The sequence below is a fragment of the Trachinotus anak genome, unplaced genomic scaffold (genome assembly GCF_046630095.1).
Source record: "Trachinotus anak isolate AG129_WGS33_773 ecotype Australia unplaced genomic scaffold, CSIRO_AGI_Tana_v1 ptg000007l, whole genome shotgun sequence".
In the NCBI taxonomy this organism is placed as follows: domain Eukaryota; kingdom Metazoa; phylum Chordata; class Actinopteri; order Carangiformes; family Carangidae; genus Trachinotus; species Trachinotus anak.
Genome location: NW_027273858.1, coordinates 18078285 through 18091404, shown reverse-complemented (window position 1 = coordinate 18091404; position 13120 = coordinate 18078285). Strand labels below are relative to the sequence as shown.

Here is a 13120-nt window from a genome sequence, read left to right as displayed (position 1 = left end):
TAGATCAATGGTGCAGCAGCGAGGCACTGAGGTTACAAAGCTCTGCAGTGGAAATACTAAACGTTCTGTGGATATGAGTTGTGATGTATAAGACTGTGTTCCCTGACATCTCCATGAGGAGATGCTACTGAGGTGTGGGTGCTGGGGCAGCTACATGGATACACAAAGCACTTTTTACACTTTACACTTTAAAATATTCAGCTTATTCAAAGTTGGTGCCAGATCCATTTCAGTAGCAGTCAGATATTTATATGCTGTATCCCCATATGCTTATCATCGTATTATTGGAGGTTGGGGAGGTGGTGGGGTCCCCCATTAGAGACCTCTGCTGACTCAGCATCAGATTTCACAGACTTCTAGACTTCTCATCTCACCTGCATAAACTCACCTGCACCATCACTCCGTTTTTATTACATTACATTTTATTACATTACATTTGAGTCAGTGACAAAGTTTATATCAAGCAGGTTTTCATTCTAACCAAACATCACACCAGGAGATTGCACTAATTAGCATAACGTCAACCACACAGAGGGTGCTTGTCATCTAAAGTCTGCAGCTTAGTGATCTTTATACCTGCATGCTCTGAGACCCGCGTGGCACACGGTTGCCTATCCCTGCAGTACAGCACCATGCTCCACTGTATCTAAAATATGGAGAGCAAGGTGTTGACAAAGCTGTTTCAGTGTTGGCAGTAGTCCCAGTGAGGCTGGAAAGGCTGGCCATATGCTTCGTCCTGTGATGTGATTTAACATGTCTGTATCCCATGCAGATGCAGGAACCAGAGTATTTACACAGGAAGCCTTTGTCACATGGCACACTTTACTGTGTCTTCAGCTTATACATTTTTGAACCACATATTACCATAGGACTTGTGCTGTCTTGGACTGTGATAAATATGTATATGAGTGTCTAAACAGACTCCTTATGTGTTCAAGCTGTGCCAAAGGAGCCCCAGAGGAGCCGAGTGCTGACCACGCACATACAGGCGTGGAGAAAACAAAGAGAGAGAGGGAAGGAGCGAGCGAAGGAACAGACAGATGGAAAAGAGATACAGAGACAGTTTGTAATGAGGGTGCTTTTGTCGAGAGAGGAGGCGACATCTCCTTACTGTCTTAACAAAGCAGGAGGAGAATGGCAGCGGGATAACGGTAATGATGTGCTCAGCTGTCTAGATCATATCCATGGCATTATTACAAAGAGAGGGGAAGAAGAGAGACAGCTAGAGTGGAGGAAAAAATAACATGTAAATATACAATAAACATGTTAGAATGTAGACATCCACATGTTTTTTTAGCTTCACACTGAGATGCTGCTTTTGAGGAGCTGTAGGATTGTGGTCAGATGCTATAGGTGGTTGCACTGTGGATGCTGTTGGGTGACCCCAATATTCTGTATTTCAACATGAAACTGTATGTGTGTGTGTGTGTGTGTGTGTGTGTGTTAATCAACAGAAACTGCTGGGCAAGAGAAGGTCAGAGAGGAGATTGGGTTTTCTGAACTGAGTGAAAACAGTCCCTATAGAAAGGCGTGGAAAAGCAAAAAGTGAGATATGGTGCTGTGGAGCACACGGGAAAAGCCCTTCAAAGCTGATTGTTAATCCTTTTTCTACCCCAGACCTCCTCCCTTCTCCTTCTCTCAGTTTAATCTCTGACACTGCATTAACATTTAAATTTTTCACAGCAATTTGAATCTAGTGTACGCCACGACCACCTCGATTTATTCATTTATACTAATTACCTACTGCTGGGATGGGAGTGGATGGTTTAACCTTCTCACAGCTAATTTCTCATGATTTCTCTGAAGCTGCACTGGAGCCCCACAGGGGCAAAATCTGACCTTTTCCAATTTTATTATCAGCGTCACAAACAGAATGACAGTAATCAGGATAATGTGCTAGCACCTTTAAAAAGCACTTCATTCTATTTCAATTTGTAGTGATAGATGACAATGCTGAAAACTGACTGTATTTTACTTTATTCTTAACACATGCTCCTGTTGCTTTGTGCTGGGGTTTTTGTCTCAAGTATATGTCAGCCTGCCAGTGTGTTAAATTCACTGGGTTTGAACAGCTAAAGCACTAAACCTGTTGCAGAGATTGCTGTGGAAGATTGTGAACTTTTGTTCAATTATCTGTCCATCCAGCCACACTGTGGTAGCTTCAAGACAGCTTTTTGTTTGTTGCTCTTGGAAAAGACAAAATAAAGGCTGTTTGAGACAAGAGGACATCTTGTGACATTTTCACAAGAAGAAGCCACATAGGTTTGAGTGGGTTTTAATGAATGTTATCATTATTATTATTATCTTTTTACAAGAATAAAAGTTACAAACCAAGGTGGTCAGTCAGTTACGATGTGTGTGTGGCTGAGGAAAAACTGAATTACTGTAAACAAAACAGTTGGTGGAGACTGGAGGGAGGAGTAGAAACAGAGGTTATTAAAGCCACTTAATCAGTCCTGAGGGCCAACTGCCCAGATGGAGAACAAGTCTAACAACAACAACAACAACAACAAGTCCTCCAGACAAAAGGCTAAAATAGGTAATTTGTTATTGCCTTCCACTCTGGTGTCCTTATCAGCAGGACAACATCTTTTGTCAGTGTCTTCCAAAATGCATATGGTTGCTACAGAAAGGATTCATATGATCTCAGATAACATGTGAGATCATGTGTTTTCTGCACTGCTACCTCTATGTTTAGAGATGGTTTGGGATTAGGCACAAAACTGTTTGTACAAGTGAGGGTAATATTGAGGTAATGATTAAAAGAAGGACACTTCTATCTTAGCTCCAGAGAGATTTATCCTGTAGAAGTAGAAGTAAACCCTCATTATTTTAGGCATCTGGACAAATAATCAATGCTGTTGTTTTTCTGGTGAGGTAAGTCTCATATTTTTCTGACACCTTGACCAAACCTGTAGATTGTTTTCTGACCCAACAAGCCCAGCCACCTACAGCAACAGAGGTAACAGTGTCACTGTGGGCTGGTGGAGTCTAACCTTTACATGCACGCAAATCAAACAAATGCACGGTGCCAATTAGACTGCCAACTGAAGGATTCTGTGTTCTTTTCTACTGTGTTGTGTGTGCTAAGCCCCTGGGCATCTGGTAATTTCTCAGCGCAATTAATTTGAGTAAACTTTCTCAAAAGGTCAGCAGTGAATGATGGATTATGGCTTGTTTTAATTAAGATGTTTTTTTCTGTGATCAAAGTGAGACAGTGAGTCGACACAAATACAAAGATTTTTTTTTTTACCATCTTTTTTGACAAGGAGAAGATTTTTAATAGTTTGCATCTATTGAGGTGCTAATCGTGGTGCAGTGGTTAGCACTGTCACCTCACAGCTTGAAGGTTATGGGGTAAGAACCTGCGGACCAGCTGGGGCCAGGTCTCCCCATTCCTGCATGGGTTTTCTCCAGGTCTAGTTGTGGGTGTGAATGGTTGTTTGTCTCTATATGTCAGCCCTGTGATAGACTGGCGACATTTCCAAGGTGTTCTCTGCCTCTTGCCCAGTGTCAGCTGGGATTGGCTCCAGCTTCCCTGCAACCCTGAAGGATAAGCGGTATAACTAATGGATGGATGGATGGATCTGTTTGCTCATGCTGTATGCATGTCACTGAGGTATGAGTGACTGCACTGATGCACATTAAAACACTCTTTTATACTCTTGACTTCAAAGCAATTTAGATACACAGGATAACAAGTGATATTGCCCTGAAGCAGTGTCATATTTGTGGTTTCTAAAACCTTTATATTCTCTAAAGTGCTAATGTCAATCAAATCTAGTGCTTCTGTGGGTCCAAACCAATCTATTCAGACCTTTCAGATCTTCATTTATTTTGGATGGAAATGTGACTAATTAGAATAACGCTGCTTTTGGAGCTGCATGCTACAGTTTTGCTTTCTAATTTCAGATTTGTCTGACAGTGGTGCTGCCCATGTGGGTGGTGTAAATGCCTGGCAGCTCACATTCACCATGCCAAGAGAAAAGACTGCACATACTTATTATAAGAGAACATCTTCACAGCATGAGATGGTGCAACTTATTTATTAATTAATTTATTGTCACGTTGTAGAGTCAACCCTTGGGGATAAGCTTCACATTTTTTTTGGTCTAAAAGGGCACACCAGTGCACACTCCAGTTTTACATAACAAACTGTACATGATTTTATCTGTGATACAGGGCATATACAGTGCAGGATGGAATTCAAAGGGATTATAATGTAATTGCTTCTTTTATAGAACATGGTATAACAATTTTGGCTTTTTACCAAAAGACAACTTAAGAAGTGCCCAAAACATCGAACATTAGTTAAATTTATGGTATTTTAACTGCCAAACGATTCCACTAAAACCATCTTGATGCAGTAACTCCCATCCATCTGCCAGGAGAGTAAAACAAACATTTGCACATACTGTTTGCTGCAGGGTTTCTTGCACTGTACAGTAGGTGTGGTGCAGCCTGTCGCTGCTGTATTCTACCCCTGAGTGCTGTGAAGCTGATTTATAAGAGGGAGGGGCCCGTGAGCTGCAATCAGCCCATTTCCATCAGTGTTATGGCTGCCTGACAACATCCAGCTGTCCCTGATGTGCCACCAAGGGCCAATGGTTTGCTTGTCAGCTCTGCTATTTTACTGCAGCGCTCACCGAGATGGAAACATATATACACCTATACTTGCCCATACAGTCACACATGCTGGCACACATGCTCTCACAAATGCAAAATCACCAAATTAAATATTTAATTGTCTTTCCCAGTTTTGGATTAGCTTGTTTTACCAAAATAGTCAAATCCAGTGACAAAAATCAGTTCAGTCCATGATGACATTAAACATTCAATAAATTATGATTATATTCGCATGATTTCAAAAAGACTTTAATTAGTCCAGGATCTATATGAAAATAATTTTAGAAATTTACACTTTCTTCCCACACCTCCTAATGATTGTTCACACATACAGTCTGCATGTTTCATTCATTATATGAATCTACCGTTTTGCATATCAATTGTTTGCCTTCATTTTTAGGACTTCAGATATTCCCCACTAGTTCGATAATGTACACCAAACAATACCGTGTCTCTAATTCACCTTTGATACTTTGTAAGCTGCACATGAAATTTACAAGCTGTTTGAAGCGGGATGCTTCTCCAGTAAACAGGTATTACAGGATGGTGCTGTGTTCACTGAGAGCACTGACTCGCCAGAGCATCAGTGTTGTGTTTCATCAGTGCAATCTCCCTCTACCCTTTTCCTGATGTCTCTTCTCCAGCTGCTCCCACTAACTTATGATATAATGACATTATACTGAAACCTGATAAACTGTGAACCCAGCTGGCTACACCTGATCTTGATTTTACAATGGTTGGGATGCTCCGTGCACTGGGCACCCACCATGCTGCTGGGGCAAAGCATGAAAACAAACAATGGAGTATATCATAGTTGATGTTAGCAACATGATTAAATGAATATTTGCCCAGAAGAGAAAAAAACGTGTTCTTAAGTAAATAACACGGTGCTTAGTGCTGCTCTCTGTCACATTACAAATAGTTTGCTAGTAGTTGCTCCTGGCTTGACGCTCTATAATGTAGAGTTGGAAGTAATCAAAGTAATCAATTGCAATTCTGATATTTTGTGATCACATTCCTCCTCTCATGTGCTTCTAAGACTTGAGCTGGCGGTTGTAATCAGAGGACTGGTGGGCAGAGAGCGTGGCCACACAGTGAAAGTAACCATTTCTGGTGTCTTAACCATGGTTAAATTCTGTTTTCTTGCCAATTTCATTTTTAGACAGAGCGTGAAATAAAAAATGTGTTTGTCCGGTCTGGCAGATTGACAGTGTAGACATTTATTGATTTTTCCTATTTAATGCATTCATGATATAATATTACGGCTCCACTCAACTGAGGAACCTGTCTATCTTTATCTTATCAAGCATAAAATAGCAGCTTACATTTCATTTAGAGCATTGTTGCACTTGGATTGTGGTCGCATGCATTCGCTGCATGAAGATGCCAGAGAGCCTGTTAAATTGTTAATGCACATACTACAGCTATATATCATATGAGACTTTAAAGCTTGCATCAGGGATGCAGAGTTGTCACCTTTCGGTGCAAATCACCATTTTGTGTCCAAAACAGGTCATCTGTGTTGATCAGATGAGTTTGAGGGAGTGTCGGGGTTGGGAGGCCTGGGTCTGCGTGGGCAGAGTCATGGGAAATGAAACGAGGGATCACACCCCCTGAGTTGTAAAAACACCAACCCCTGATGAGTTTGCACTGGGCATGAATTGCCCCTTTATCATCCCTTTATTTGCAGTTAAATATAATCAATAAGCATTAGAATAGACACTGATGTGAACCAGGTTGAAACAGATGCAATTCCAGTCCACTGAGATCAAAAGTAACAAACTTGGCAGACAATGGTAATTTGGCAGACATTTAAAGCAATGGGATTAAACCATAGGGGAGAAATGATGGTAATTGAAATGCAGTGTCATTTGGCAAACTGCTGATGTGAGAAAAGTGATAAATGAAGAATCAAATAGTTCTTAACATCTTCTCACTGTCGTTTTATCTCCTGTTATGATCCAAGAGACAGTTATCGTTTAGTTACCTCCCAGAAGAAACCTTGTTTTAAAGTGAAGACACTATTCCCTTATTCTCAAACGGAGGGGCACTGATCACAGTCTAATCAGATTTAAATGAATGTAAAATGAACCAGTGGAACCACAATATCAATCCTGCTCCTTTCTTTCCACTGAAATACCACAGAAATGTTGCTGTGGTAGCAGCACTCCAGCGCTAGTACAACATCCAAACCGCTCATATTCTACACACTTATGCTGTTATCTTGTTTGATCCACCACATGGAGATGGTTGGTGCATTTTTCTTCTTGCCCTTGCCTGCACTTTATGGTTGAAAGTCTCGATGACTTTCAGGATTTTAACAATCGCATGAAATTTTGAGCCACATTCAAAGATAACTTGTCCTCTACAACTGTCTTTGGAGATTTATTAGCTTGGCAGACCCAGGGTGCTTATTTGACTGAGCATCCATGTTCAACTCATGTAATCACAGTGGTGGTGATTGGTACTGAAGATGAAGACAGAGAGCCCTTTCTTCATTTCTCTTCAGTGATAGATAGAAGAGTGGAAATGACAGAGCATGCTGTGGGAGGGTAAAAGGCCAGTTTCAGCCTCTGGGCTCCCTTATGCCTGAAGCGAGACTGCGAAACAGATCAAATACTCCGAGGCTGTGTCCCAAAATTGTGCTTGTTAAATATAGACACGTCTTTTAGTCCAGGTGATCACTGGGTGATTGCCAGGTATGTAGGACAAAGGTACATATGCATTTCTATTGAACTTGTTTGGGTTTCGCCTGTGAGTGCAGGAGTAAGGATCCTGGGCTTGTTCATCAGCCACAGTTATGAGCAGAGGTTTCTCTCCTCTCTTCACCTTGAATATCAGAGCAGGCACTTTGAAAAGAGGATGTTTTTAATCATGCCACAGACTTATTAGCAGGGGTATTTCTAAATACCTCAGGCTTTTGAAAAGACACCCTGCACTGCTGCGCATTGTGTGTGTTGTTTGTGCCTAATTCATGCTCAGCGTCTGCAGCAGATTGGCTCACAGGGGCAGATTGCAGACATTTGAATTAAAGCTTCACAACTATTAAAAATGTATGGTCTGTATGAATGCGTGACCTATATTTTCCATGAAAATAAATAAATAAACAGGGGTTTTGGGGGAGGGATGATGCAAATCTTCAGAAGTGGGACACAGAGGGAGCTAATGACATTATAACAATAAAGACTTTGGCTTTCACACTGAGAGCGTAATGGAGACCAATCCTATCTTACTCACTCCCTCACCTACTTCTTTCCTCTACCCACATAATCAGTCTGTCCCACAATGCCGCCTATCTGTTCCAGCGTGGTTGTGTTTGAACTGGCCTCTCATAGTTCAAGTGTATACTGTGACTCACCTCTTCTAGCGAGCACAGAGAATACCTTGGCTTTCATGTAGTGGCGTGTTTTTCAAGCACCAGGACATTGACACAAGGTGGCTTTTGGAGTCTTTGTCTCATTGACGGTGATGTGGCCTTTCTCCTTCCCATGTCAAGCCACCCCCCCCACCAAACACACACACACACCCCCATCCTCCCCTGTCTGCCTCCCCCTGTTGTCTCAGTTGATTTCTTCTTCACTCATTCAGACGATGTCAGGAACCATGGCAGTGAGAATAAAGGCCACTGGTTTCTTTGGCTTCATGATGAACTGTCGTTTTCTGAGTGAAGCAGCCTCTGAAATTCACTGACAGAAAAAAAGTGGAAAACAAACCCATCAGCTACCAACAGCCAGTGATTTGTGTGAAACTTTCGCTGGCTGGGTTGTTCAGTCTGGGCTGCAGCAGTCATTCTTGTTAGGGGAAATGAAAGCAAAAACTCTGGCTGTTTGACCAAAGGGATTTTGAGTCAAGGCATTAACATCAATTTGTCATTTACATCCTTTGCATGAAAAGGTCACCTTGTTATCTCTCACATGGTCTCCTGTGGCAGGAGTTTTCAGCCTGAAATCTGTCTATAGACCACTGAACCAGGGACGTAACACTGACCCTCGCTCTGTGATGGGAGAGTAACCTTTTACCTCATGTTTTCTGCAAAGGCCATTCTGTCTCTGAAGTAACTCATAAACCAGCATTTCTTATCCTCTGAGTGTATGTGCCTGCGTGTATCCATTTATGCGTGTATCTCTGTCTGTGTGTGTCTAAGTTCAGGCAAGGCTGTTGGCTGCTTATATGAAGCAGGAGAGTGTATCCATGCTGAAATGACTAATTGGGAAATATAGTGTACAACCTCATTTGATGCACCAAGCAACTTATTCCCTTTGCATGAATAACTGCAGGTTTATGCCCTAAATACCTTACTTATGTGTAGCTTCTTATGCCACTGTAGCCAGTGTATTGTTCAGTGTAACCTAGTGCTAGATTATGAGAATTTCTACACAGCAGTATGCTTTTTTCTGTCTTCATGTGTGCATCGTGTTAGGGGCTTCCTCCCCCTCCTTCCCCACCTCTGCACTGGCTACTGCCATAAGCTTGGCGTCAAAGAGGCCATCAAAGAGGCTTCTTCTAAATGAACTTGACAGCAAGGCCAATGCGTGGTGATATGGGTGGACATGCAAATCAATATTTCACATCATCAGCCACTGGTCGTTGGAGCATGGGGACAGGATGATGAGGTGTGGCCAATGCTGGCAGTGATTTGCAAGAGAAGTCAAGGAAGTCCAGTTCGGGCTTAGTGGCTGCATCTTACACTTGTACAATAAGAACTGTAGAGGTGATCAAAAACCAGGTATCATCATGGAGCATTTTCTGTTTCAGTGCTGAATCCACATTGAGTCACTCTGCTCTGCGGCAGTTCAGCTCACAGTTTACAGGAAGATGAGTTGGAGGTTGTTGATCACACTGAAATGACATCTGTGCTTTGTTTATCCACCCATACATGCCATAACTGTTTGCAGCCTCATTGTAGAAAGAAAGGATCAGTGTAAGCAAAGCAGATGGAAGGCATATGGAAGGAAAGACAATGCCCCCCTCATTGAATTGTACCATTTAGTGCTACAGAGCGGCTAAGCAATGTGTCACAACACTAGCACTGTTGATGCAGCTCGGCAGCTGTATGAACAGCAAACATGTCATTCAGTTCTAAATTATGTTACATGCAAGGTCACCTTGTGTAAAGGTTGGGAAGGAGGAGGAAATGAGCTGAGGGTGTAATTCATCTCTTCATGTCAGAGATGTATATCACATGGTGCAAATCGAAACACATTCAGTTAAACTCACAGATAACACAAACACAAACAGAGCACAGATGTCTATATTTATGAGCCTATTAAACCGTGTATATAAAGACTGTCAAATCTACATTTATTGCTATAATTCATATGTTGTTGTAAATTTCACTGCACCACTATAAAAAGCATAATCCAGTCTTGATTTGTTAATAAGATAAAGCAAAATAAACAGAACTAATCAAACAAATGTATGCAGATGCAGCGCTGTATGTCATCAAGGACATGTAGCTGGGATCTTCTTATTGGCCCTGCTAATTCTCCGTCCTTGTGTGACTTTGAACTCAAAGCTGTGCTCCCTCAAGGATACATGTCTTAGCATAATACAGACGGCTTAGGAGTCATCGAGATGTGGTCCCTCTACTCCTTTAGACAGACGCTGCTAGGCAAGGAATCCCCCCCACCCCCCAATACCAGCTCGTTGCCAGCACAATGCCAACTCTGTGCTTCTCCAGCTTTGGCACTCTTGACCGTTGACTCTCTCATTCACACCTCCCCTCCCCCAGACACACAGGATACAGTGAGGCAGTGTATGGTTCACACCAACTTCAACCATCCTGTCTGATAATGTTAGATGTAATAATGATAGAAGGGCAATGCAAGGGGACATAGTGTATTCTCAAACTGAGCTACTCACATTTTTTATATTTTTTCCAATAAACCACATTTTCTATCATCATCAAATATCACTCTTTTTCTGACAACTGTGCCAGATACAGGGAGACAGGCAAGGTCAAATCCATCCCCACAGTCCCCAGCTGGCACTAACCCCAGTGACAAGGGTGTTTTGGAGAGGGACACGTTTTCAGCCTGGATGCACAATTTGTCCAGTGTTTACTCTCCTGTCCATTTGCATCACTGACAGTAGACCTGAGTGACATCAACATGAAGCCGCTGTCACAGAATGCTATTGCTTTTTTTTTCTCGGTAAACCTCTCCCAAATTCTGCACACAATGCAGGCATGAGTTCACTAGATACGTGTGCAGCGCTATACAGTGGAGTCTTTGTACAACCCTGTTTCCAAAAAAGTTGCGACACTGTGTAAAATGTAAAGAATCCAATGATGTGCAAAATCATGTGAACTCATATTTAATTGAAAATAGAACAATGACAACATATCAAATGTTGAAAATTAGAAATTTTATTGTTTTATGAAAAATATTTGCTCAATTTGAATTTGATGCCAGCAACACATTTCAAGTTGGGATGGGGCATGTTTTCCACTGTGTTGCATCACCTCTTCTTTTAACAGCACTCTGTAAACATTTGGGAGCTGAGGAGATCAGTTGCTGGAGTTTTGAAAGTGACATCTTGTCCCATTCTTGCCTGATATAGGATTTCAACTGCTCAACAGTTCGGCGTCTCCTTTGTCGTATTTTTGGTTTCATGATGCGCCAAATGTTTTCAATGGGTGACAGGTGAATATGCGAGGCCTTCTCTGAAAAACACGTTGTCTGGATGGCACCATATGTTGCTTCAAAACCTGTATATATTGTTCAGCATAAATGGAGCCTTCCCAGATGTGCAGGCTACCCAAGCCATGGGCACTAATGCCCCCCCACACCATCTTGGATGCTGGCTTTTGAACTGTGCACTGATAACAAGCTGGATGTTCCTCTCTTCTCCTCTGTAGCTGGGAGGATGCAGCGTCCATGATTTCCAAAAAGACTTAGAAATTTTGATTTGTCAGACCACAGGACAGTTTTCCATTTCGCCTCAGACCTTCTTAAAAGGGCTCAGGTCCAGAGAAGTCGACGACATTTCTGGATCATGTTCAGATATGGTTTCTTCTTTGCATGGTGGAGTTCAACCTGCATTTGGGGATGAAACAACGATCTGTGTTCACAGTGGTTTTCAGAAGTGCTCCTGAGCCCACGCAGTGATTTCCACTACAGAATCGTGTCTGTTTTTAATGCAGTGACAACTGAGGACCCGAAGATCACGGTCATCCAATATTGGTTATCGGCCTTGTCTCTTTGCCTACAGAGATTTCTCCGGATTCTCTGAATCTTAACATTATTCTTCAATTGTTGCACTATTTGCCCACGCAGTCTTTCACAGAGTGGGGTACCTCTCCCCATCTTCACTGCACACAGACTCGGCCTCTTTGTGAGGCTCTTTTTATACCCAATCATCTACTGACCTGTTGCCAATTAAGCTAATTAGTTGTGAGATATTTTTCTTTCTTTTTTTCAGCATTACACAACTTTTCCAGTCTTTTGTTGCCCCTATTTTTCATAAACAATAAAATTTAAGCATTTAAACATTTGATATCTTGCCTTTGTTCTATTTTCAATTAAATACAGGTTTACATGATTTGCACATCATAGCATTCTGGTACATTTACATTGTCCCACTTTTTTGGGAAACAGGGTTGTGTTACAAAGACCTTTCATGGATGATATTCATTCTCTAACTTTAACAACCAACACTTCAACTTAAACCCTTCTGGAACCTCATCTTAAACGGGGGCTGTTCTTTTAACCTTTGTATTTGGGAAATATGCTTATTTGAAAGTTATTTGAAGATCACTTAGCATAGCATGAAGACTGGTAGCAAGGGGAAACAGCTAGTTTGGCCGTGTCCAAAGTACAAAACTGTACCAAAGCTGAATTATGGATGACCTTGATAAAGGCCATAAGCTGAAACGCTTCCATCTGATAATAAAGTTCTTCTGTATACTGCAAGTGCAGCTGGAGTTTTGACCTCTTCAGATGTATTACTTTCTCCATGCACCAAAGTTGAATTCTGTAATAACAGTAGTGGTTTTAAAGGGGGTTAGATTCTGGACTATTTCTTCAAGTGCAGTGACTTCCTGGAGCCCCTCCAGAAGACTGTCTAGCACATAACCACATTGAAAAGTACAGCTTGATGTTTTTAGAGCTAGAAGACAAGAAAGTGTGTTAATTAGTGATCTTTAGAGATGGAAAGGGAATTTTTTTTTTAACATTTGGACAGAGCCGGGCTAGTTGTTTCCCACTGCTTCTAATCTTTATGCTAAAATAAGATAACTAGTATAGATCTTCTCATCTCATCTCATCTTCTCATCTAACTCTAAAAAAAAAAAAAAAAGAAATATACTGAGTCTATTTCCCAAAATGTTAAACTATTTCTGTAACTCTAAAACCAAGTTGTAGCCCACAAAACAGCCTGAATGCTGTCACTTTACACAAGTACTTTGACTTTGACACAAATTGGGAATTGGAAGTGCACTTGCTGATTTGCATCTTCTCACTTGCCAAATGTTTCCATACATCACAGCATATTA

General features: G+C 41.5%; 1 long non-coding RNA gene across 6 annotated transcripts in view; it reads left to right on the top strand.

Moving 5' to 3' along the window:
- The window catches only part of LOC139623167 (uncharacterized), a 166825-nt gene that overhangs the window by 68638 nt on the left and 85067 nt on the right, over window positions 1–13120 (top strand). The window contains exon 6 of one of the 6 annotated variants that reach the window (XR_011691441.1): window positions 939–5463. The exons of the other annotated variants lie outside the window; for them this stretch is intronic. This is a non-coding gene — a long non-coding RNA (uncharacterized lncRNA). Of the gene's footprint in view, window positions 1–938; window positions 5464–13120 lie in introns of those variants that run through there. 6 annotated transcript variants of the gene reach the window in all.